Genomic DNA, 26,973 nt, shown 5'->3' on the forward strand with positions numbered 1-26,973 from the left:
GTTTGTTCATGCAAATCTATATTTGTCTCTTCGTAAGTTGTTTAGTTTGTTTATGGACTAAAGACTAATGTTTTATCATAAAGCTTCTAACAGACACGGAAGAATGAATGAACGTTTCAACTTTTTATTAATGAATAAGCAATTACAAGCAAGAGTCTTCATATGCCTTTATTACATCAAATGTACAAAATAAAGATTACAACTCTTCTTGTGGGCACCATTGACAACACCGTAAACTTTTCCCCATCGAGATTAGTTAGTATGATGGCGGGGCCAGCCCCCCGGCCATTAGAAGCTTCGTCTACGTTCAATTCCTATATGGGACCCGTTGGGTCAACCTTTCTCTTTTGTACCAACAAGTCGATGGTCGAGTCATTTTCCTCTCTTCCCATGTCGGGAGTGTAGGAGAATTCTACCACAAAGTCGGCTAAGGCATGACCCTTTATAGTTGTTCTTGAGTGGAACTCAATCCCGTACTCACTCAATTCTTGGGACCAGATCGCCATGCGAGTCAATGTTCCCTTTTGAAGAGCTTTACCGATCGGGTGCTGAGTTCGGACCGTGATAGGGTGAGCCTGGAAATATGAGCGCAACTTTTTAGCTACCGTTACGAGAGCTAGAGAAAGTTTCTCAATCTCAGTGTAGCGTGTTTCAGCATCAAGTAAGGCCTTGCTCACGTAGTAGATTGGTACTTGGGCCTTATCTTTTTCGTGGATCGCAACGGCGCTTACCGCTCTTTGAGAGACGGCGAGGTAGATGTAGAGCATCTCGCCTTCTTTTGGTTTGGAAAGGAATGGTGGGGACTCAAAATAGGCCTCCATTTCTTAGAAGGCTTTCTCACAGTCATCGGTCCACTCAAAACCATTCGTCTTCTTTAGAGCTTTGAAGAATGGTTGACACTTGTCGGTTGCTTTCGACACAGAGCGCGTCAGAGCAGTAATCCGACCGGTCAGGCTTTACACCTCTTTGACTCATCTTGGAGACTTAATTTCAAGGAGTGCCTTGATCTTTTTGGGATTTGCTTTTATCCCTCGTCGGCTGACGATGTAACCCAAGAATTTCCCGGATTCGACCCCGAACACGCATTTGTAAGGGTTGAGCTTTATTCTGTAGTGGTGGAGGATTGTGAACATCTCCCTCAGGTGATGTACGTGATTAATTACTTGTAGGATTTTAACGAGCATGTCGTCCACGTACACTTCCATAGTCTTGCTGATTTGATTGGCGAAGATCCGATTGACCAAACGTTGCTATGTAGCTCCCCCATTCTTGAGGCCGAAAGGCATGACCTTATAAAAATAAAAGTCTCGATCAATTACAAAGTTTCTCTTTATCTGATCGGACTCATGCATTCGAATCTGGTTGTAGCCCGAATAGGCATCCATGAAGCTGAGGAGTTCATGGTCGGCCATGGCGTCAACCAATTGTTCGATGCATGGGAGTGGGAAGCAGTCCTTAGGGCGGGATTTGATAAGATCTTTGTAATCTATGCAAATGCGCCACTTCCCATTAGGGTTTTTCACCACTACCATATTGGCGACCCACTTGGGGTGTTGTCGGTCGTTTTCGGAAAACCCGAGACACCGAGAAGGCACGTCGCTCAAAGGGCCGATGGTCAGGCCGGAGGTCCTGAAAAGCGGCAAGCCCCCAAATCCTCATCCAAGCTCTTGACTCCTTGAGTCGAGCTTAGCCTCTCGAGTTGAGACTTGAGTCGGTTCCTCGAGTCGAGCCTCGCTCTTCGAGTCGAACCTTGAGTCGGTCTCCTCGAGTCGAGCTTTCGCTCCTCGAGTCGAGCCTCGAGTCGGTCTCCTCGAGTCGAGCTTCGTTCCTCGAGTAGAACCTCGAGTCGGTCTCCTCGAGTCGAGCTTCGCTCCTTGAGTCGAGCATCAACTCGAGTCCTATCCGTCAAACAAACATTTGTGTCAAAGGCCTGAAATACCAAGCATCTCAACGGGCCCGGAAGCGAGACGATCGCGAAAAGCCCGCGGAGACGAAGCCCAATGCGCGCCGCGCCGGCAGGGCTGCGCGCCGCGCAGTGGGCAGCGCTGCCAGCGCGCCGCGGGTCGCGCGTCGCGCGCCGAGCCCGGCCAAGACCGCGCGCCGCGGGTCACGCGCCGCGCGTTGTGCGCCGCTACCTCTTGTGCGCCTCCACTTGAATATGGGTGCGTTCCTAGTCCCACATGGACGCCAAAGGGCCTCCTTAGGGTCCTCAAACACCTATATAAACCCCCTCCCATTGAGGGGAAAATGATCCCTTCATCTCCTATCGACACGCTCGATTTCTTACTCTTCTCTGCTTCTCTTGATGCCATTTTTGGCCTGAAGCAGTCTCTCTACTCCCTCTCTCGTTCTCAGAGGTTCCGAAGCACTCACGGGAACTTCCAGGACGTCGCTCCCTCTGACCGAACGTTCTCCGGTGCTCAAGCACGCCCCTAGGGTTCTCGACTAGAGTTCCTTTCGCGCGTCTAACACGCTAGACGCGTACGCGATCTCCGAGGTTCTGAGACGCTGCCGAGGACTCCTCGCGCCCCGTCTCCTTCGTCGAGCACGCTTCTCGACCAAGGTTCTATGCCTCATACTGCGTCCTACACGCCTGAACTACGTTCTGACCTGATCCCACGCACGGGTACGTAGGCAGCCGACAGCCAAGGCACGGTCACTCTTCCTCCTCACCCCCTACCTCTCCCGAGAGGCGGGTTGATCGGAGAAAACCTAGCTCGAGACTATCGAGTTCACACTCTTGGCCCAGGTGCGATCAGTTGGGCCGGCCTTTGATCGAACCGCCCGAGGTTTTTAATAGTTGTTCATTTTCGTGCGACAACATTTTGGCGCTAGAAGGAGGGGACTTCCTGACCTGTTCAGCCCGAAATCCCTTCTGTTCATCTTCTTATTTTCTTCTACAAACTCAACTTTCTCGAACTTGAGAAAAGATGAGTGGTCAACCACCCGTACGTTCTGAGGGCGTTAACAACCCTGATAATGTCACCGGGACAAAAAAGTACTTCTTGCGCTCCCGAGCGCATGGTGACGAAGAGTCGCTCCACGAAGAGAGCTCGACCCGCTCGCCATCTCCATCTCCTGATAGCAGGGACAACCGCATCATGGAGTTAGAGGAGAGTATCCGCCGACTGAAGGCTAGGAACGCAAGGTACCACAGCCGACTGGCTGCGAAGCAACTTGTGCGTGACACGGTAATCCCCAACGGGGATCCTGAGAACCTCAACAAGGAAAGCCGCGACCACGACCCTGATTACGAGGGTACTGGTGAGTCGGAGGATATCGAGACTTCTCTCACGAAGGACGGGGGACTCCCCGCCGTGTTTGAAGCCGGTCCATCGAATCCCTTACCCCGAACAGGCGATGCGCCGGCAGCTTCTCAAGAGGGGAATTCCCGACGTTCAACTCTCGACCGACTAGGTCCGAGGGAGAATGTTGCGGAAAGTCAGGGCACGCGGAGAGCGCGCCGTCGCAGACGAAGCCTGCGCCTCCGTACGGCCAGCCCTGACCTTAGGGACCGCCTCACTGCTCAACGCATTGGGCGTGGCAATGATCTGAGAGAACGGCTAAGCTCTAGACCCAATATCCCGCTGGCAACCCCAACTAACGGGAACCGCCGCGCAGGTCAAGGGTCTAACGAGAGGCTGCAGGTGACTCCTCCCGAACAAGGGGTTACTCCAACGACCGGTCTCGATGTGGTCACTATGATCCACAACCTTCGGAATGAGGTACGAGATCTCCGAGAATACGGAATAGGTGGAAGCGCCTATGGGGTCGTTGAGGAGAATTCATCGCCTTTCACGGCTCAGATACTGGCTGAGGTTTGTACAGGGAATTTCAAGCTCCCGAACCTCACTCCCTATGATGGAAAAGCAGATCCTGCTTACCACATCCAGCACTATGAAACCTGGATGACGATGCAGGGTGTTTCTCCTGGCGCCATGTGCCAAGCTTTTAGTTTAACCCTCGCCGGACCCGGCTTTGAGTGGTTCAAGAACTTAAGGCCAGGAAGCATCCACTCGTTCAAAGACCTGAAGGACATGTTCCTAGCACGGTTCGCTACATAAATGGTCCAAAAGAAGACCAAGATGTACCTGTGGTCAATTAGGCAAGAGAGTGGTGAATCTCTTAGACGATACCTCGCCCGATTCACTGAAGAGTCAAACAAGGTCGACCGCTTTGATGACGGTGACGCAATTGCCGCTATCATAGACGGCTTGCGCACAAGTGACTTCCTCAAGTCTGTCGTCGGCCGTGTCCCTTCTACCATGGCCGAGTTAATGACTCGAGCTAAGACCTTCATGGGAGTCGAAGATTATCTCGACGGCCACAAGAGCACTAATCAAAGCTCTCGTCGTCGAGAAGAACCTAGCCACGAGCAAAACGAACCTCGTAACAGACGAAACAAGGGAAATCAGGTTTCTAACAACCAACCCCCTGTACCTCAGAAGCCGCGACTCGCGGAATACTTCAAAGGGTACTCGTCGTTCACGCTGCTGAACACGGCGCCAGAACGAATCCTGGCTCTGGCACGTGACAAGTTCACGCCCCCGGCTCCAATGAAAAAGGATCCCGCAACTCGCGATTGATCCAGATATTGTGAGTTCCATCGTGAAGACGGTCATTTGACCTCGGAATGCTACAATCTTAAAAGACAAATCGAGGCTTTGATCCAACGGGGTGAGCTGAAAGAGTTCGTGTTACGCATGATTAGCGTTGCGGGCCCCACCACGAACAGACAACAATCTGGTCAGGGAGGAGGAATAGCCGCTGCTGCCGACCGAACCACGGCTGCTGCCAACGCCAACCCACAATTCCACGTGGTAACCACCATATTGGGAGGTCCACAAGATGGAGATTCAGCCTGACAATGGAAGAAATTCCTTAGGGCCGTGGCTCAGGAAGGCGCTCCCATGCACGTCAACTTTACATACGAAGAACCTCCGTCCGTGCCCCACGAGACGATGTATTTCACCAATGAGGAGGCCAAGCGAGTTGTGCATCCACACAATGACGCAATTGTGCTCAAAGCCCAGGTGGCCAATAACTTGGTGAAAAGGGTTCTCATCGACAACGGCAGCGCTGCCGACATAATTTTCAAGTCCACCCTAGAGCGCATGAAGCTCGGGGGGCTACGCCCGACTCCGACCCAAACACCTTTGTTTGGGTTCACGGGGGAAAAGGTTATGACCGAGGGCATCATCGACCTGTCGGTCACCTTTGGGACCCCTGGAGGAAAAGCCTAAGTGGTGATGGTGAAAAAGCCTAATGGGAAGTGGTGAATTTGTATAGACTCAAAGATCTTAACAAAGCCTGCCCTAAGGACTGCTTTCCACTCCCGCGTATCGAACAACTGGTGGACGCCACGGCTGGCCATGAACTTCTCAGCTTCATGGACGCCTATTCGGGATACAACCAAATTCGGATGCACGAGCCCGATCAAATCAAGACAACCTTTGTCACCGATCGAGGTCTCTAATGTTATAAGGTCATGCCTTTCAGCCTTAAGAACGCGGGAGCAACATACCAGCGCTTGGTAAATCGGATCTTCGCCGATCAAATCGGCAAGACAATGGAAGTGTACGTAGACGACATGCTCGTTAAAAGCCTACTGGCAACCAATCACGTGCACGACCTAAGGGAGATGTTCACGATCCTCTGCTGATACAAAATGAAACTCAATCCCAACAAATGCGTGTTCGGGGTTGAATCCGGGAAATTCCTCGGATACATCGTCAGCCGACGAGGGATAGAGGCGAATCCCGAAAAAATCAAGGCACTCCTTGAAATGAAGTCTCCAAGACGAGTCAACGAGGTGCAAAGCGTGACCGATCGGATTGCCGCTCTGGCACGCTTCGTGTCTAAAGCCACCGACAAGTGTCAACCGTTCTTCAAAGCTCTAAGGAAGACAGACGGCTTCGAGTGGACGGACGAATGCGAAAATGCCTTCCAGGAAATGAAGGCTTACTTTGGGTGCCCACCATTCCTCACTAAACCAAGAGAGGGCGAGATGCTATACGTATATCTCGCCGTCTCTGAGAGAGCTGTAAGTGCTGTTCTTGTCCGCGGAGAAGACAAGGTCCAATGGCCGGTCTACTATGTGAGCAAAGCCTTACTCGACGCGGAAACGCGCTACACCGAGATAGAGAAACTCTCTCTGGCTCTCGTAACGACAGCTAAGAAGCTACGCCCGTATTTCCAAGCTCACCCAATCGCGGTGCGAACCGAGCATCCGATCGGAAAAGCTCTTCAAAAGGGAACATCGGCTCGCATGGCGATCTGGTCCCAAGAATTGAGCGAGTACGGGATTGAGTTCCACCCGAGAACGGCTATAAAGGGGTAGGCCTTAGCCGACTTTGTGGCAAAATTCTCCTATACTCCCGATATGGGAAGAGCAGAAACTGAGCTAAACGATGATGCGTTAACTCGAAAAAGGAAAATAGACCCAACGGGTCCCATCTGGGAGTTATACGTAGACGGAGCATCTAATGCTCGGGGGGCTGGTGCCGGAATAATCTTGATTAACCCCGACGGGGAAAAGCTGCGATACGCCCTCCACTACGGTTTCCAAGCCTCCAACAATGAAGCCGAATACGAGGCGCTCATTGTAGGGATAGAGCTAGCTCAGAAGCTCTGCTCCCGTAACCTGCGAATACACTGCGACTCGCAGTTGATCATAAACCAGGTAAATGGAGAATACACCGCCAAGGAACCTAATATGGTTGCGTACCTGGCTAAGACGAACTCCAAACTCGATGCCTTCTCTTGGTTCGAGATTCACCAAATCCCGAGAGAACAAAATTCAGAGGCTGACGCACTTGCTCGCCTTGGATCTGGCATCGATGAAGACGGGTTGGGGACCGTACCCATTGAATTCCTCCCACGGCCATCCGTCTCCCGAGACGAAATCGGGACCATAGAGGTGGCATCTCAGCCCACTTGGATGGACTCAATTATCGAGTTTCTGCGAAGAGGGGAACTCCCCGAAGACCGCAAAGAAGCCGATAAGCTGAGGGCCTTAGCATCCAAATACACGCTCCATGAGGGCATGCTCTACAAGCGCGGTTACTCAACACCGCTGCTCCGGTGCCTCGATAGCGCTGAGTCGACCAAGGTCCTTCGCGAAATTCATGAGGGCATCTGCGGGAACCACGCCGCTGGAACTTCCCTTGCACTCAAAGCGCTTAAGCAAGGCTATTTCTGGCCTACCATGAAGCGAGATGCTTGCGAATGGGCAAGGCGTTGCGACAAATGCCAGCGCTTCGCGAAAATTCCGCGATAGCCTCCGACCCCATTAAGCAGCATCGTTGTCCCACGTCCCTTTGCTAAGTGGGGCGTGGACATCATTGGTAAGCTCCCTAGAGCGCCAAGGCAATACGAGTATGCCATTATCGCCATCGTCTACTTCACTAAGTGGGTAGAGGCCTAACCGCTTGCCAGAATAACTGAAGCAAACACGACAAACTTCATCTGGAAAAGCATCATATGCAGGCACGGTATCCCCGCCTCGATTGTGACCGACAACGGAGCACAATTCGACAACGCGCGAGTAAGAGATATCTGCGATCCACTGAAGATCAGCAAGACCTTTTCCTCGCCGCGTCACCCTCTGGCCAACGACCAAGTTGAGGCAGTCAACAAGACTATCAAGAACAACTTGAAAAAGAAGCTCGAAGGCAAGAAAGGCGCCTGGGCCGAGGAATTGCCATTCGTCCTATGGGCATATAGGACAACCGCGCGAAACGCCACCGGCGAAACGCCATTCTCCCTCACGTACGGGATCGAAGCTGTGGTTCCAATCGAAACAGAGATACCCACATTCCGAGTCGATACGTTCGACGAAGCGGACAACGACGAGGCCATGCGCCTTGAGTTGGATCTAATCGATGAAAAGAGAGCGGAAGCATTCAGACGCCTCGTCGCACAGAAGCACAAGGTCGAAAGATACTACAACTCCAAGATCAAAAGGCGAACCTTTGCCGTCGGAAGCCTTGTACTCAGATGAGTGTTCCAGAACACACAAGTCCAAGGCGCCGGCGTCCTAGGCCCGAACTGGGAAGGTCCTTATAGAGTCCGCAAAGTCATTCACGACGGGACCTACTACATCGAGCACACGGACGGGACTTTGATTCGCCACCCGTGGAACGCGGAACACTTGAGGCAGTACTACCAGTAGCTAGCGTTCCCCGCATTTTTATCGCTTTTATTTCCCGTTTACAATAAGGCCTACGAGCCAATGTTTTAGGATTTTAAATTTCTCGCAAGTTTTTCTCAAAAGTAATAAAACTCGAGTTTTCCGTCTCAAATTCTGGTTTGTGCAAGTTTTCTGGTTATCAAAAATCAAACTTATAACCCAAAAACTTGGGGGGGCTAGCTATGGTAAGGAAACTCTCAAAAGAACACGCTCCACCAAAACAAAAACGTAAGACGCCTACATGGTGTAACCAAGTCGTCTCTCGAGACGCACCTAAGACGCCTACATGGCGCACGTAAGACGCCTACATGGCGCAACCTAAGACGCGTACATGGCGCAACTTAAGACGCCTACATGGCGCAACCTAAGACGCCTACATGGCGCACGTAAGACGCCTACATGGCCCAACCTAAGACGCCTACATGGCGCAACCAAGTCATCTCTCGAGACGCACGTAAGATGCCTACATAGCGCAACCTAAGACGCCTACATGGCGCACCTAAGACGCCTACATGGCGCACCTAAGACGCCTACATGGCGCAACCAAAGACGCCTACATGGCGCACCTAAGACGCCTACATGGCTCACGTAAGACGCCTACATGGCGCAACCAAGTCGTCTCTTGAGACGCGCCTAAGACGCCTACATGGCGCACGTAAGACGCCTACATGGCGCAACCTAAGACGCCTACATGGCGCACGTAAGACGCCTACATGGCGAAACCTAAGACGCCTACATGGCGCAACCAAGTCGTCTCTCGAGACGCATGTAAGACGCCTACATGGCGCACCTAAGACGCCTACATGGCGCAACCAAAGACGCCTACATGGCGCACCTAAGACGCCTACATGGCTCACGTAAGACGCCTACATGGCGCAACCAAGTCGTCTCTCGAGACGCGCCTAAGACGCCTACATGGCGCAACCTAAGACGCCTATATGGCGCACCTAAGACGCCTACATGGCGCGCCTAAGACGTCTACATGGCGCAACCAGGACGCCTACCTGGCGCAACCTTAGACGTCTACGTGGCCCAATCTGGCACACGTAAGACACCTACGTAGCATGGCTAACTCGCAGTTGAAAAAACTTACAGAGCGCGAACCGTCCAAGTGGCTGGCGCGCCTGAAAAGGTATCCTGCTGAGGTAAAAGAATTGGCAAGACCATTGACACAAACACTTGCCTATCTAAACACGCCATAAAAGATGAATGTGCAAAAACATTCATAAAAATAAATAATATCTCACAAAAGAAAAGAGCAACTGCCTCAAATCCCAGAAAGCATGCGCTAAGACAAGTGCGCTAAGGGAAAAATCCTAGTAAGCAAGCGCTAAAACAAGTGCGCTGAATGGAAAAAACCTAAAAGAAGGCATGTGCTAAACACTTGCGCGAGAAAAATAAAGAAAAGAAAAAAAAATGTGTCACTCGGCTGGATCGCCACCTACTGCATCGGCCCCGTCAAGTGGTGGGAACAACGAGTCGAAGAAGTGGAAGGTGACCCCCCGAGAAACATTCTCGGTAGCTGTGGCGTCCCGACATTCCACCGCCGCTGCATGTCTTGCCTCCTCGACTCCGACATCAAAGTCATCTTGAAGGTCGGACGCAAGCTGCTCCGCCGCGGCTTTCTCCGCGGTAACCCGAGCCACCTCCTCCGCCAAGGAATTGTGCTCACGCTCCCCACGAACACGGGCGGCCTCGCTCGATGTAAGCTGGCCCTGGAGAATGCCAACTTCTTCTGTGCGCGATTCCAACTGACGTCGAAGGTCCCGCGCTTCGCTCCGGAAGACCTCCGTCAATCGAGTCGCCACTTCGAGAGCTTGACGTTCCGTCGTTAGCTCCTCAGCCATCTTCGCCACCGCCGCCGGAGCACGGTCGCACTTGCCGCGGGTGACTCCCAGTTCCACGCGAGCTTCTTGAAGCTGCTCGCGGAGACTCGCGAACTCCGCCCTTGAGTGAGAACTTCGCTCGGCACGGGCTAGCTGAGACTTCGCTTGAGCAAGCTCCTCTTGGGCAAGGCTCATCTGTCTGATGAGGTCATGAAGGATGTTTTCACCCCGGGTCGCTCGAGCAAGCACCTGAGAAGGCAAGGAGACAATTCAGTAAAAGACAAAGCCCCAAAACAGACAAGGCAAGAGAAACTTACTCTCTGCGCATCAGAAACGCCGTGGCGAAAGAACTCCACGTCGCTACTGGCCACGATGCTCTTCCACATCTTCATCGAGGATTGAGCGAGGCCCAGGGAACATTCCCCTCTAACCTCTGCGGCCTCCACATCGACCATCGAGTTCACACGCTTGGAGTCCAAAGACGTGTCTGGTAGAGCCGAGGAGGAGGGTCGCTTCAAAGAAGCGCGAGGGCCATTCTGCGGTGGATGACCAATGTCGGGTTTCTCCCAACCATTTCGCACGGCAATCCGACAACGGACCGCCGCCAACGACTTCGGATCCCGGGAAGCTTTCGCCAAGCGCGCACGAGCCCTCGCCCTAGCCGAAGAGACTACAAAAGAAACAAAGTCAAAACCCTAAGCTAAGAACAAAAACAAAAAGTGTGAAACGTCGACATACGTTGAAGACCGCCGCTCGAGAGAGATGATGCGGCACTGGGAGCACTCTCGGTCCGCTGACTGTCGCCCCGGCTAGGTGGAAACGGCGGGAACCACCCGGTGGAAGCCATCAGCCCAGGGGAACGAAATCGTTCGACGGCTTTTCGAGCCTCCGACATTCCCCGGATCTCCTTCACGAAGTCGAGGTCATCGGCCCCCGTGTCAGCAGGAAACTCGGTCAAGGGGCCGAACCGGAGCGGCGCGTCGCCAAAAGCCTCCGCCGAGACCCACACCCATGGTCGTCGACTATACTTCTCTGAGTCCATGATCAGCTTAGTGTTCCGGCGATCGCGGGCCATGAAGAAACTGGGTTGCCCGGGCGCAGGGAAGACCGCGATGAGATTACGAAAATCACTCACGGTCATCACCCGCTCAGTCTGGAAATGCCACTCCATGTGGCAAATCGCCACGATGCGGTAGAACGCCGGACTCATCTGACACGCGTGTACCCCCAGACGGGCGAGAAGCTGCTGAATGATGGGTTGAAACGGCAGCCACAACCCGCAATTGAGACTTGCAACTGAAACTGCGGCAAATCCACGACGAGGCCGGAAAGGACGGTCGCCCTGTAAGGGACGGAGAAGCACCACGGACGATGGAATGGCGAATGCCTCCCGGAGACCAACGAATGTTCGGTAGGTGAGCGAGCTCGAAGCATCGACCCCCGAACAATCGAAGTCCTCGGGAGCAGCAAAGCCCTCCTCGGGATACCACTACGTCCTAGCGAGCGACCTCGCCGATACTAATGCCTCTGCGTCAGGGGTCTCGGGCTGAGAACCCCCTGGCTCCACGGAAGGGCCCCTGCCCTCCGGCACAGCTGCGGCAGCCGCCGACGGTACCTCGAGATGCTCCGATGCGAGGCCTTCTGCCCCCGGACATGTCTCCGAATCGCCTCCGGGATCTTCAGACTCGGGACCAAAGTCATCCACGCAGTCAATCTTGTCGAGGACCGACTCTAGCGGAGTCACCGCATCCACGTCCGCGATATCTCCCGGCGCGCCATGAGGGTCCAAGTCGGACTGCGGCACGTCAAGGCAGGCTTTGTCGCGAACCCCCTCGCCAACTAAGTTGATCACGAGGCGATGGGCAGGTTCCCCGGACGTGGGATGATCAAACTCCCCACCTGTGTCGCGCCCAGCTGGCGCGCACTCTTCTTGAGGCTGAGCAGCAGGCACGGTCGCGCCCAGCTCACCTTCCTCGAGCCACTGCTCTACTCCGCTTGGATTCTCTTCCACGTGCTGAGGAATTTCCCCTAATCCCGCGAAGAATCATCCTCTGCATGTTCAGAACCCTGAAACAAGAGAGAGAAATCAATCTCGGGACTCTCAGTTGAGAAAAGGGGAGGGAGACCCATAATGCAAACGTAAAAAGAAAAAAAGAAACAAGCGTAGAGAAAGAGAGAAAAAAAAATAATAATAAAGTGAGGAATAAGAGAAGGGGGGGTCTATTTATAGACTTCTAGGGGAGTAGGAGTCGAAATCCTACTCCCACAAGGAGAAAAAACGGAGGAAAACTCCAAAAAGTCGGAGTTCCCCCGCGCAAGGCGAACCAGCCCCGCGCGCGTGGCGCGCCGCGCGTCAAGCCCACGCACCGCGCCGTCCAGGGCGCGCGCCGCGCGGCCTCGTCAAAAAAAAAAAAAAGAGAAGAAGAGGAAAAGATTTTTCCTCGGGTGACGGGACATGGGAAATATTTTCCTCAAACACCCAACTAGAAGGGCAAAAAGTTCATCGCTGGGAACCTCCCGAGCGAAGAACTTGGGGGGCTAATGTTGTCGGTCGTTTTCGGAAAACCCGAGACACCGAGAAGGCACGTTGCTCAAAGGGCCGATGGTCAGGCCGGAGGTCCTGAAAAGCGGCAAGCCCCCAAATCCTCGTCCAAGCTCTTGACTCCTTGAGTCGAGCTTAGCCCCTCGAGTTGAGACTTGAGTCAGTTCCTCGAGTCGAGCCTCGCTCTTCGAGTCGAACCTTGAGTCGGTCTCCTCGAGTCGAGCTTCGCTCCTCGAGTCGAGCCTCGAGTCGGTCTCCTCGAGTCGAGCTTCGCTCCTCGAGTACAACCTCGAGTCGAGCTTCGCTCCTCGAGTACAACCTCGAGTCGGTCTCCTCGAGTCGAGCTTCGCTCCTTGAGTCGAGCGTCGACTCGAGTCCTATCCGTCAAACAAACATTTGTGTCAAAGGCCCGAAATACCAAGCATCTCAACGGGACCGGAAGCGAGACGATCGTGAAAAGCCCGCGGAGATGAAGCCCAGCGCGCACCGCGCCGACAGGGCTGTACGCCGCGTAGTGGGCAGCGCTGCCAGCGCGCCGCGCCCGGCCAAGGCCGCGCCGCGCGTTGTGCGCCGCTACCTCTTGTGCGCCTCCACTTGAATAGGGGTGCGTTCCTAGTCCCACATGGACGCCAAAGGGCCTCCTTAGGGTCCTCAAACACCTATATAAACCCCCTCCCATTGAGGGGAAAATGATCCCTTCATCTCCTATCGACACGCTCGATTTCTTACTCTTCTCTGCTTCTCTTGATGCTATTTTTTGCCTGAAGCAGTCTCTCTACTCCCTCTCTCGTTCTCAGAGGTTCCGAAGCACTCACGGGAACTTCCCGGACGTCGCTCCCTCTGACCGAACGTTCTCCGGTGCTCAAGCACGCCCCTAGGGTTCTCGACTAGAGTTCCTCTCGCGCGTCTAACACGCTAGACGCGTACGCGATCTCCGAGGTTCTGAGACGCTGCCGAGGACTCCTCGCGCCCCGTCTCCTTCGTCGAGCACGCTTCTCCACCGAGGTTCTACGCCTCATACTGCATCCTACATGCCTGAACTACGTTCTGACCTGATCCCACGCACGGGTACGTAGGCAGCCGACAGCCAAGGCACGGTCACTCTTCCTCCTCACCCCTTACCTCTCCCGAGAGGCGGGTTGATCGGAGAAAACCTAACTCAAGATTATCGAGATCACACTCTTGGCCCGGGTGCGATCACTTGGTCCGGCCTTGGATCGAACCGCCCGAGGTTTTTAATAGTTGTTCATTTCCGTGCGACAACATGGGGTACTTAGCTTCTCCGATGAAGTTTGTGGTGAGAAGTATCTCGACCTCTTTGTTAATGGCTAGGTATCGTTCCGGGTTGAACGTTCGTCTAGGTTGCACTTTTTCAACGATGCTTTGGTCATCATTCAATCGGTACACTATGACCTCGGGGATCAATTCCCGGCATGTCGACAGGAGTCCATGCGAAGACATCCTTAAATTCCTGAAGAAAGGCACCAAGTTGAGTCTTGATGGCGAGTGAAAGTTGGGCGCCGATCTTCACAACCTGGTCAGGTTTGGATTCGTCTAGTGTGATTGACGTGAGATCTCAGAGGTTTCGACTTTAAGTCTCTCAATTTCGTCTCGAGGATGGAGATGTGGATTGGCAGCAGCAGTAGTTGTGGTTCGGTTGGTTGTAGCACTAGCGACTGCTCCTCCTCCTTTGCTAGACTGTAGTCTACTTGAGGTGGGGCCCGCAGCGCAAATTATGCACAAAACAAACTTTTTTAACTCACCCCATTGGATCAGAGCGCCTCGATTTGCCTTTTGAGATTGTAGCATTCGGAGGTCAAGTGACCGTATTCCTGATGGAACTCGCAATATCTAGATCGGTCGTGAGTTGCGGGATCTTTCTTCATTAGAGCTAGGGCAGTGAACTTGTCACGTGCCAAAGCCAGGATTCAATCTAGCATCGTGTTCAACGGTATGAACGATGAGTAACCCTTAAATTCTTCCGCAAGTCATGGATTTTGGGGCACGGAAGGTTGGCTATTGGAAGCCTGACTCCCCTAATTTCGCCTTTTGTGGGAGTCGCCTTGCTCGTGGCTAGGTTCATCTCTACGACGAGAGCTTTGATTGTTGTTCTTGTGGCTGTTGAGGTAATCTTCAACTCCCATGAAGGTCTTGGCTAGAGTCATTAAATCAGTCATGGTAGAAGGGACACGGCCGATGACGGACTTGAGGAAGTCGCTTGTGCGCAAGCCTTCTATGATGACGGAAATTGCATCACCGTCGTCAAAGCGGTCGACCTTATTCGATTCTTCAGTGAATCAGGCGAGGTATTGTCTGTTGTCGCACGAAAATGAACAACTATTTAAAACCTCAGGCGGTTCGATCCAAGGCCGGACCAAGTGATCGCACCCGGGCCAAGAGTGTGAACTCGATAGTCTCGAGCTAGGGTTCTCTCCGATCAACCCGCCTCTCGGGAGAGGTAGGGGGTGAGGAGGATGGGTGACCGTGCCTTGGTTGTCGGCTGCCTACGTACCTGTGCGTGGGATCAGGTCAGAACGTAGTTCACGCGTGTGTGACGCAGTATGAGGCGTGGAGCCTTGGCGAAGAGGCGTGCTCGACGAAGGAAACGGGGCGCGAGGAGTCCTCGGCAGCGTCTCAGAACTTCGGAGATCGCGTACGCGTCTAGCGTGTTAGACGCGCAAGGGTAGCTCTAGTTGAGAACCCTAGGGGCGTGCTTGAGCACTGGAGAACGTTCGGCCAAAGGGAGCGACGTCCGGGAAGTTCCCGTGAGTGCTTCAGGACCTTTGAGAACGAGGGAGAGAGAAGAGAACCTGCTTCAGGCCAAATATGGCATCCAGAGAAGCAGAGAAATCGAGCGTGTCGATAAGAGATGAAGAGAATTATTGGATATTTTGGGATGGCTTTCCCCTCAATGAGAGAAGGTATTTATAGGTGTTTGGGAGCCTTAGAAGGTCCCTTTTTCGTCCATGTGGGACTAGGAATGCGTGTGGCATCAAGTGGAGGCGCACGGCGCGCGCGGCGCACAAAGGGCGGCGCACAACGCGCGGCGCGCGGCGCGCGGCGCAGGGGGCGCGGCGCGCGGGTCACCGGATGCGGCGCGGGACGCGCGGCGCAGGGTGCCTTGACTGGCGCGGCGCGCTGCCTGGCCGGCGCGGTGCGCTGCTTGCTGCCCGGCTGGCCGGCGCAGCGCGTTGTGTGCGTAGTGGGCGGCTCGTCTTGCCGGGCTCTTGCGGGCCTTCGAATGCCATTCTTCTCACGTGAAATATGAAGCTTTCTACTCGATGAGAGTGACTCGATCCGAGGGGCAAGGCTCGGCCCGGCGAGAGCGACTAGCGACTTGATTCGAGGAGTGACTCGAGGATGCCTCGAGGCTCGACTCGAAAATGACTCGAGGCTCGACTCGAGGAACAATTAAAGGCTCGACTCGAGGAACCATTCAGGGCTCGACTCGAGGAGATTGTCTCAAGGCTCGACTCGAGGAGCGAAGCTCGACTCGAGGAGTTAGGAGTTTGGGCGAGGGCTTGAAGATTTGCCGCTCTTCAGGACCTCCGGCCTGACCATCGGCCCTTTGAGCGACGTGCCTCCTTGGCGTCTCGGGTTTTCCGAAAACGACCGACAACATTGTCTAAGACATTCAAATTTCTCTTGCCTGATTGACCACAAGTACATATTGGTCTTCTTTTGGACCATAGACGTACGAAGCGTGCTAGGAACATGTCCTTCAGGTCTTTGAACGATTGGATGTATTAAGTGATATAAAACGACAGTGAAACCAAAAGATCAAACTTGACACTGTCGTTTTCATCCTTATTCATTCTCCCGCTCCTTTTTCTCCAAACCAAGCTTTTCTCGCTCAGCTTAGCTTGGACCACTCCACACGTGTCAGCCTCTCTTGTTCTCGTACAAATAGTAGCTCTCCTATTGTGACTGAGACTTGACAAGGATCGGTATCACAACGTAAATATCCCTGCGAGGCTATCTTGACAGCTTGCATTCTTATCCCTTCATACATCACTCTTTGTATAAAGCTAGTAGGCCTGCGTGCCTTTAACATTACCAATGAATAGAATATTATTTGTTGTTTCTTTTATTAAAAAATACTCTGTGTAGTTTCCTTTATGGTATCATAGCTATACCAGGAATGACAGACCTACCCACTCCCCTAGAGCAAAGCTCTCAGACCGAAGGTCGAACCACCATCCCACAAACACCTCAATCCTACTTCATAAATCCCTCCAACCAATCTCTCACCATTAGACTCTCAGACACAAACTATTTGGTGTGGAGGCAACAAGTTCTCTCCAATGTCAGGGGCTGTGGTCGAAAAAATACCAAAACCGATGGAGTTCTTTGAAGCATCAGATCCAGTCACCGGGCGTGCCATTCAAGGCCAACCCAATGGGGAATACACCATCTGGGTCAGACAGGACCAACTTCTTGCCTCTTGGTTGTTGGCTTCCATGTCAGAATCGGTGCTTGTCAACATGGTGGGCTTTGAAACAGCCAATGAAATTTGGAATTCACTAGAAAAGTCGGTTGCCTCCCAATCTCGTGCCAGAATCATGCAATATAAGCTCCAACTCCAAACTCTCAAGAAAGGGAGTCTAATCAAGAGGGAATATCTCAGCAAGGACAACCAGATCCTCCAAATCCTCTCTGGGCTTGGACAAGAGTATGATCCGGTGGTTGTTCCTATCACCTCGAAGACGGAGCCCTGTCTGAAGGATGTTGCAGCACTACTTCTGAGCTTTGAAACGAGGCTTGACCCTGCCGGAGATATGGTGGCCCCATCTGCTCAGTTCGCTTCCCAGTCGCCTCACCAGCCTCCAAGAAAGACCTCTTTCCAGCAAGGACCACCAAGCAACCCTCAACCGTCAGGTAGAGGCAATCACCGTGGATGAAGGCGTGGAGGCAGAGGCTGGAACAACAACAGCCGTGTCCAGTGCCAACTATGTGGAAAAATGGGCCATACCGTTCAACGGTGCTTCTACAGGTTTGATTCATCCTTTTCTGGCTCGTCACAAGCTCATTATGTCAGGCAGGACCTGATGGTGGATACAACAACAACAACTCCTCCGCCTTCTCGACCAACATCTCTACTTCAAACGACTCCACCGACAACTCAAGCTGGTCCCAAACTCTGGAGCCACCAACCACGTGATGAATGACCTCAGCAACCTCAACCTTGGCTCGGAGTACAATGGTGGTAGCAAACTTCTTGTCGGAATATCTCTCATGTTGGCTCATCTATAGTTTCTTCAAAAAATTCTCCCACCTTTTTACTCTCAAGTCTGCTCCATGTACCTCATATCACAAAAAACCTCCTAAGTGTTTCACAATTTGCTCTTGACAATCACGTTTATTTTGAATTTCACCCAAATTTTTGTCTTGTAAAGGACCAAGCCATGGGGGAGGTGCTACTGCGAGGGAGTCTTGATCGGGGTCTCTACTGTTGCCATCTCAACACTCATCATGATCCTAAAGCTTTGCCACACACCAAATCACCTAGAACTAGTCTCAATCAGCCTTTATCTTCAATCAAAAACACTGGCCTATGTTTATCTAGTGTCTCTAGTCCATCTCTTTCAAAAGAGGCATTCGAAAACCAATGCTCAATCTTCAATGGACATTTGGCACCGACGCCTTGGACAGCCAGCAAGTAAAGTTGTGCAACAAATTCTTCAAAGTTGTAATTTGCTCAAAGATATGAAAAGTACCTTCCATTTTTATCAAGCTTGTCACTTGGGAAAGAGTCACAAACAACCTTTTTCTTCATCTACTACTATTTACAATGAGCCTTTTTCCTTGATCCATTCTGATTTGTGGGGGCCCTCTCCGGTCATTTCTCGCAACGGTTTCAGATACTATGTAAACTTCATTGATGCTCACTCAAAATACACATGGATTTACCTATTAAAAACTAAATCTGAAGTCTTTGACACTTTCGTTTACTTCAAAAAAATGATTGAAAACCAGTTTAATACAACCATCAAATGATCCAAAGTGATATATGGGGTCCCTCAAAAGTTCCCAATACCACTGGAGTTCGATGGTTTCTTCTCTTTGTTGACGACCACACGAGACTCAATTGGATATACATGATGAAAAAAAATCCTAAACATTCAACCTATTCAAAATCTTTCACAAAATGGTCCAAACATAGTTCGACACCTCCATTCAAATTGTCCACACTGACAACGCTCGAGATTACTCTAACTCTAAGCTCGGGGATTTCTTCACAAAACAAGGCATAATTCACTCCAGCTCGTGCGTTCACACCCCACAACAAAATGGGGTAGCTGAGCAAAAAAATCAACACATTCTCGAGGTCGCCCGAGCTATCATGTTCTCCTCAAATGTCCCATCTCATTTTTGGAGAGAAGCAGTCCTCACAGCCATCTACCTCATAAACAGAATGCCATCTCGTATTCTTGGCTACAAAATCCCAGCACGAGTCCTTCTTGAAACATATCCTCATTCTCATCTCATCTCCACACTACCTGCGAAAGTAGTCGGCTGTACAGTCTTCACCTATTCTTATAACCAAGGTAAACTAGAACCAAAATCACTAAGTGCATCTTCCTTGGCTATTCAGCAACTCAGAAAGGGTACAAATGCTATGAACCACGATCATGAAAATTCATAGTATCCATGGATGTATCTTTTCAGGAGTTATGTCCTTACTTCGCCAATTCAGCTCCTCAGGGGGAGAATAACGAAAATGACTTCCCAAATTGGCTCATCATAAACCCAGAATTTACCTCGCCTCATTGGCCACCCAGATCGCCACTTACCATAGACACAGTTCTCCCAAGTCCGATATTGCTTCCCTCTCACGGTCCGCCTTTGATGATTCCGAGTCCGCAAACCTCTGAATCTTCTCCATGCGAATTAAACACCTCTCAGAGTCCGGTACAAGCTCGCAAACATGATGTCTCTCCGAACCTGAATCGCGACACTACTGAACAAGGTAACACTTCATCTCCGAACTTACCTATTGCATTGAGAAAACCTGCTCGGTCGTATGGTCAATACAGGATGGAGGATTATGTGTACTATGGGAACTTAACTATGGGCTACCAAGCCTACGTGGCGAAGCTAGACGAAGTAAAAGTGTCGCAATCCATCGAGGAAGCCCTTCAGATTCCAAAGTGGCGAGATGCTAGTCATGCCGAGATCCAAGCCCTCGACCAGAATGATACGTGGCATATCGTTGAGCTGCCACCAGGCAAGCGAACTGTTGGATGTAGATGGCTCTTCACCATCAAACACAACCCAGATGGCACAATGTAGAGATTCAAAGCTCGTCTTGTCGCAAAATGGTACACTCAGGCATATGGCATCGACTATCAAGAGACGTTCGCTCCAGTCGCGAAGTTCAATACCATCAGGATCCTTCTTTCACTAGCAGCCAATTTAGATTGGCCTCTCATTCAGCTCATTGTGAATAATGTTTTTCTGAATGGAAAACTGGAAGAGGAAGTCTACATGCATCTCCCACCGGGATTCGACAATGATCAAGGTGCCAACAAAATCTGCAAACTCAAAAAATCTCTATATGGACTAAAATAGTCCCCTCGAGCATGGTTCCAAAAATTCACTAATGTGCTCAAGTGTTGTGACTACGAGCAGAGTCAAGCAGATTCGACACTCTTCTCAAAGATCTCCACACAAGGCAAGCACACCATCCTTAGTGTATATGTGGATGACATAGTTGTTGGAATTGATCTAGGGTTAAGAAAATATTTAACGCTTCGAGCAAGCGACAGAAAATAAAAATTTTCTTCAAAACAAGTAAAACGATTTTACTAACCTAGACAAAGAGTAAGAACATGTTTATATTATTAAAACTATATAAAAGCAATTACACGTTTACTAACCTTTGTGAAGCTTGAACGTTGAGAAGCCTTAGGAAGGTTGAAATGTTCGTCTCTCCACGCAGCTCGCCTTTCTTCGTTCTTCAGGAACTCGAGTAACCACGAAAGTTTCTATCACATGAATCACTCGAGAAAAGAAGGAATTAGTGTGTGGGCACGTTTAAACACGACGACTCAAGAACAAGTCTAAGACTCGAAGAGCTAAAACACTAGGTCAAATGTGGACCTAGGTGCCAAAACAAAAAACGAAAAAGAACTAGAGAGAGAGGGAGAAGAGGCGGCCAAGTCTAGAGAGATGTTGTCAATAGTGCCCACAAGAAGAGTTGTAGTCTTTATGTTGTACATTTGATGTAATAAAGTCTCACGAAGACTCTTGCTTGTAATTGCTTATTCATTTAATAAAAAGTTGAAACATTCATTCATTCTTCCTTGTCTGTTAGAAGCTTTATGATAAAACATTAGTCTTTAGTCCAAAAACAAACTTAACAACTTACGAAGAGACAAATGTAGATTTGCATGAACAAACTCTTCGTAGTTTGCTTAAAATGATATATTCGCAATCTAAGGGTCAAAGGACTATTGACCTCACTACGATTGTTAGGAGAATCTATGATGTCTGGTTTTGGGGCATTGAGAGTTGGAGAGTCTATAGTTCTTCTAGGTATCTTCCTAAGGTACTGAATTGACCAGTGCACTTCTAGAGACAAGATAAGAACAAACCATTTAACCTTTTATGTCTCGAAGTCACTACGTATGAAATGCACCGTGCTTACCTTAATACTGAAATGAGACATGTCATTTCACAGCTTACGTATTCTCATTTGAGAAAGTCGGAGTTCGGACTCACTATGTGATTCTGAAAAGGACCTATTGGTGAAGTACTTAGTTGTGAAGATGTCATGAGTAACTTTGTGAAGTTCTCATAGATATGGAATTCATGTACAATATTGCTTAAATGCAATGTATATCACCTCATGCTTTGTTCCTTGGAATGTGAATAAATGAACTGGCCAGTGTCCAAATTAAGTCTTGACTCTTTTGGATGAAACAATGTGACTTGTTAGCTCCTCGTCATTACATTGTTTCTAACTTATTCACAAGCGACAATGGAGTTGAGGAAATAACAGCTACAAGGGTAAAATGGTAATTTAGTTAAACTAGAAACTAAGTCAAAACAAGAATGAGACAAGTTTTACGAAAATTGTCTAAAGGGTATTTTTGTCTTTTAGGACATAGGACGAAATTAATGTCAATAAATTTTTTTGACATTGTCATATGATGACAAATGATTTAAAAAGCACTCGGCCATATTAAAGAATTTGGGCCTTGACGATTAATTTCATTTCATGGAATTTTAATTGAAAATTCTTAATGGGTTTTTCTTATGTTGTCATGAACAAATGAAGAAACATCTATAAGCATGTTCTAGTGCCTAAATTTCGTCCAACCCAATAGAGAAAAAGAGAGTTTATTTTGTGTATAAATGTATGAAGAAAAGAGGAAACAAATTTCCTATACAAGGAGACCATGTGGGCAGCCAACTATAGGCAGGAGAGAAGCAAAATAAAAGAGGAAACAAATCCAAGGCTTCTAGAAGGAATGCTTTGGCCGTGTGACTCGGGAAGTCCCCTCCTTCTAGCGCCAAAATGTTGTCGCACGAAAATGAACAACTATTTAAAACCTCAGGCGGTTCGATCCAAGGCCGGACCAAGTGATCGCACCCGGGCCAAGAGTGTGAACTCGATAGTCTCGAGCTAGGGTTCTCTCCGATCAACCCGCCTCTCGGGAGAGGTAGGGGGTGAGGAGGATGGGTGACCGTGCCTTGGTTGTCGGCTGCCTACGTACCCGTGCGTGGGATCAGGTCAGAACGTAGTTCACGCGTGTGTGACGCAGTATGAGGCGTGGAGCCTTGGCGAAGAGGCGTGCTCGACGAAGGAAACGGGGCGCGAGGAGTCCTCGGCAGCGTCTCAGAACTTCGGAGATCGCGTACGCGTCTAGCATGTTAGACGCGCAAGGGTAGCTCTAGTTGAGAACCCTAGGGGCGTGCTTGAGCACTGGAGAACGTTCGGCCAAAGGGAGCGACGTCCGGGAAGTTCCCGTGAGTGCTTCGGGACCTTTGAGAACGAGGGAGAGAGAAGAGAACCTGCTTCAGGCCAAATATGGCATCCAGAGAAGCAGAGAAATCGAGCGTGTCGATAAGAGATGAAGAGAATTATTGGATATTTTGGGATGGCTTTCCCCTCAATGAGAGAGGGTATTTATAGGTGTTTGGGAGCCTTAGAAGGTCCCTTTTTCGTCCATGTGGGACTAGGAATGCGTGTGGCATCAAGTGGAGGCGCACGGCGCGCGCGGCGCACAAAGGGCGGCGCACAACGCGCGGCGCGCGGCGCGCGGCGCAGGGGGCGCGGCGCGGGACGCGCGGCGCAGGACGCGCGGCGCAGGGTGCCTTGACTGGCGCGGCGCGCTGCCTGGCCGGCGCGGCGCGCTGCTTGCTGCCCGGCTGGCCGGCGCAGCGCGTTGTGTGCGTAGTGGGCGGCTCGTCTTGCCGGGCTCTTGCGGGCTTTCGAATGCCATTCTTCTCACGTGAAATATGAAGCTTTCTACTCGATGAGAGTGACTCGATCCGAGGGGCAAGGCTCGGCCCGGCGAGAGCGACTAGCGACTTGATTCGAGGAGTGACTCGAGGATGCCTCGAGGCTCGACTCGAAAATGACTCGAGGCTCGACTCGAGGAACAATTAAAGGCTCGACTCGAGGAACCATTCAGGGCTCGACTCGAGGAGATTGTCTCAAGGCTCGACTCGAGGAGCGAAGCTCGACTCGAGGAGTTAGGAGTTTGGGCGAGGGCTTGAAGATTTGCCGCTCTTCAGGACCTCCGGCCTGACCATCGGCCCTTTGAGCGACGTGCCTCCTTGGCGTCTCGGGTTTTCCGAAAACGACCGACAACATTAGCCCCCCAAGTTCGTCGTTCGGGAGGCGTTCCAGCGATGAACTTTTTGTTCTTCTAGTTGGGTGTTTGAGGAAAATGTTTCCCGTGCCTTGTGGCCCCGAGGAAAGTTTTTTTTTCTCTTCTCTTTCTTTTTTTTTTTTTTTTTTTTTTTTAGGGGGTGGCCGCGCGGTGCGCGCCTGGACGGCGCGGCGCGCGGTCGGTGCTGCATGTCCCGCGCGGCGCGCGGGCTTGGCGCGCGGGGCTGGTTCGCTTCGCGCGGGAGAACTCCGACTTTTTGGAGTTTCTACTCCGATTTTGCTCCTTGTGGGAGTAGGATTTCGACTCCTACCCCCCTAGAAGTCTATAAATAGACCTCCCCCCTTCCCTTCATTCCTCACTTTATTTTTTCTCTTTTCTTACGCTTGTTTTCTTTTTTTACGCTTGCATTATGGGTGTCCCTCCCCTTTTCTCAGCTGAGAGTCCCGAGATTGATTTCTCTCTCTTGTTTCAGGGTTCTGAACACGCAGAGGATGATCTCTTCGCGGGATTAAGGGAAGTTCCTCTGCACGTGGAAGAAAATCCAAGCGGAGTAGAGCAGTGGTTGGAGGAAGTCGAGCTGGGTGCGACCGTGCCCGCTGCTCAACCTCTCGAAGAGTGCGCGCCAACTGGGCGCGGTACAGGTGGGGAGTTTGATCGTCCCGCGTCCGGGGAGCCTGCCCCTCGCCTCGTGATCAACTTAGTTGGCGGGGGGATCCGTGACAAAGCTCGCCTCGACGTGCTGCAGTCCGACTTGGGCTAATGTTGTCGGATTGCTGCGCGGGATGGTCGGGAGAAACTCGATACCGATCATCGGGCGGAGAGCGGTCCTCGCGCTTCTTTGAAGCGACCTTCCTCCTCGGCTTTGCCAGACACGTCTTCGGACTCTAAGCGCGTGAATTCGATGGTCGACGTGGAGGCCGCGGAGGTTAGGGGGGAATGTTCCCTGGGCCTTGCTCAATCTTCGATGAAGATGTGGAAGAGCGTTGTGGCCAGCAGTGACGTGGAGTTCTTTCGTCACGGCGTTTCCGATGCACAGAGAGTGAGTTTCCCTTGCCTCGTTTGCGATGAATCTGTCTTTTGCTAAACTGTCTTTTTGCCTTCTCAGGTGCTTGCTCGAGCGACCCGGGGCGAGAAGATCCTTCATGACCTCATCAGGCGGATGAGTCGCGCCCAGGAGGAGCTTGCTCAAGCGAAGTCTCAGCTGGCCCACGCCGAGCGAGGTTCTCACTCAAAGGCGGAGTTTGCGAGTCTCCGCGAGCAGCTTCAGGAGGCTCGCGTGGAATTGGGAGTTACCCGCGGCAAGTGCGACCGTGCTCAGGCAGCGGTGGCGAAGATGGCTGAGGAGTTAACGACGGAACGTCAAGCCCTTGAAGTGGCGACTCGATCGACGGAGGTCTTCCGGAGCGAAGCGCGGGACCTTCGACGTCAGTTGGAATCGCGCACGGAAGAAGTTGGCATTCTTCAGGGCCAGCTTACATCGAGTGAGGCTGCCCGTGTTTGTGCGGAGCGTAAGCGCGACTCCTTGGCGGAGGAGGTGGTTCGGGTCACCAAGGAGAAAGCCGCGGCGGAGCAGCTTGCGTCCGACCTTCAGGACGACTTTGATGTCGGAGTCGAGGAGGCAAGGCACGCAGCGGCGGTGGAGTGTCGGGACGCCACAGCTGCCGAGAATGTTTCTCGGGGGGTCACCTTCGACTTCTTCGACTCGCTTTTCCCACCACTTGACGGGGCCGACCCTGTGGGCGACGATCCCGCCGAGTGACCGTTTTCTTTCTTTATTTTTCCTGCGCAAATGTTTTAGCGCGTGCTTTTTAGGTTTTTCCGTTCAGCGCACTTGTCTTAGCGCTTGCTTACTAGGATATTTCCCTTTAGCGCACTTGTCTTAGCGCATGCTTTCTAGGTTTTGAGGCAGTTGCCCCTTTCTTTTATGAGGAGTTATTCATTTATTTTTATGAATGTTTTCGCACATTTATCTTCTATGGCATGCATGGATGGTCACTTGTTTGTGTCAATGATTTTGTCCATCCTTTTATCTCAGCAGGATACTTTTTCAAACACGCCAGTCACTTGGATGGTTTGCGTTCTTAAGTATTTTCAACTGCGAGTCAGCCATGCTACGTAGGTGTGTTACGTGCGCCGGATTGCGCCACGTGGGCGTCTCAAATCGCGCCATGTAGGCATCTTGGGTTGCGCCATGTAAGCGACTTACGTGCACCATGTAGGCGTCTTAGGTTGCGCCATGTAGGCGTCTTACGGGTTGCGCCTTTACGCGACTTACGTGCGCCATGTAGGCGTCTTAGGTTGCGCCATGTAGGCGTCTTACGGGCTGCGCCTTTACGCGACTTACGTGCGCCATGTAGGCGTCTTAGGTTGCGCCATGTAGGCGTCTTACGGGCTGCGCCTTTACGCGACTTACGTGCGCCATGTAGGCGTCTTAGGTTGCGCCATGTAGGCGTCTTACGGGCTGCGCCTTTACGCGACTTACGTGCGCCATGTAGGCGTCTTAGGTTGCGCCATGTAGGCGTCTTACGGGCTGCACCTTTACGCGACTTACGTGCGCCATGTAGGCGTCTTAGGTTGCGCCATGTAGGCGTCTTACGGGCTGCGCCTTTACGCGACTTACGTGCGCCATGTAGGCGTCTTAGGTTGCGCCATGTAGGCGTCTTACGGGTTGCGCCTTTACGCGACTTACGTGCGCCATGTAGGCGTCTTAGGTTGCGCCATGTAGGCGTCTTACGGGCTGCGCCTTTACGCGACTTACGTGCGCCATGTAGGCGTCTTGGGTTGCGCCATGTAGGCGTCTTACGGGCTGCGCCTTTACGCGACTTACGTGCGCCATGTAGGCGTCTTGGGTTGCGCCATGTAGGCGTCTTACGGGCTGCGCCTTTACGCGACTTACGTGCGCCATGTAGGCGTCTTAGGTTGCGCCATGTAGGCGTCTTATAGGTTGCGCCTTTACGCGACTTACGTGCGCCATGTAGGCGTCTTGGGTTGCGCCATGTAGGCGTCTTACGGGCTGCGCCTTTACGCGACTTACGTGCGCCATGTAGGCGTCTTGGGTTGCGCCATGTAGGCGTCTTACGGGCTGCGCCTTTACGCGACTTACGTGCGCCATGTAGGCGTCTTGGGTTGCGCCATGTAGGCGTCTTACGGGCTGCGCCTTTACGCGACTTACGTGCGCCATGTAGGCGTCTTAGGTTGCGTCATGTAGGCGTCTTACAGGTTGCGCCTTTACGCGACTTACGTGCGCCATGTAGGCGTCTTGGGTTGCGCCATGTAGGCGTCTTACGGGCTGCGCCTTTACGCGACTTACGTGCGCCATGTAGGCGTCTTGGGTTGCGCCATGTAGGCGTCTTACGATTTTTTTGGTGGAGCGTGTTCTTTTGAGAGTTTCCTTACCATAGCTAGCCCCCCCAAGTTTTTGGGTTATAAATTAATTGTTCGATAACCAGAAAACTTGCGTAAACAAAATTGAAACGGAGAACTTAAGTTTTATTACTTTTGCGAAAAACTTGCGAGAAAATTTAAATCCTAAAACATTGGCTCGTAGGCCTTATTGAAAATGGAAATAAA

Source organism: Urtica dioica, chromosome 6, assembly GCF_054948205.1.
Source record: "Urtica dioica subsp. dioica isolate 48M chromosome 6, U.dioica_male_clone48M_v1_H2, whole genome shotgun sequence".
NCBI classification, from domain to species: domain Eukaryota; kingdom Viridiplantae; phylum Streptophyta; class Magnoliopsida; order Rosales; family Urticaceae; genus Urtica; species Urtica dioica.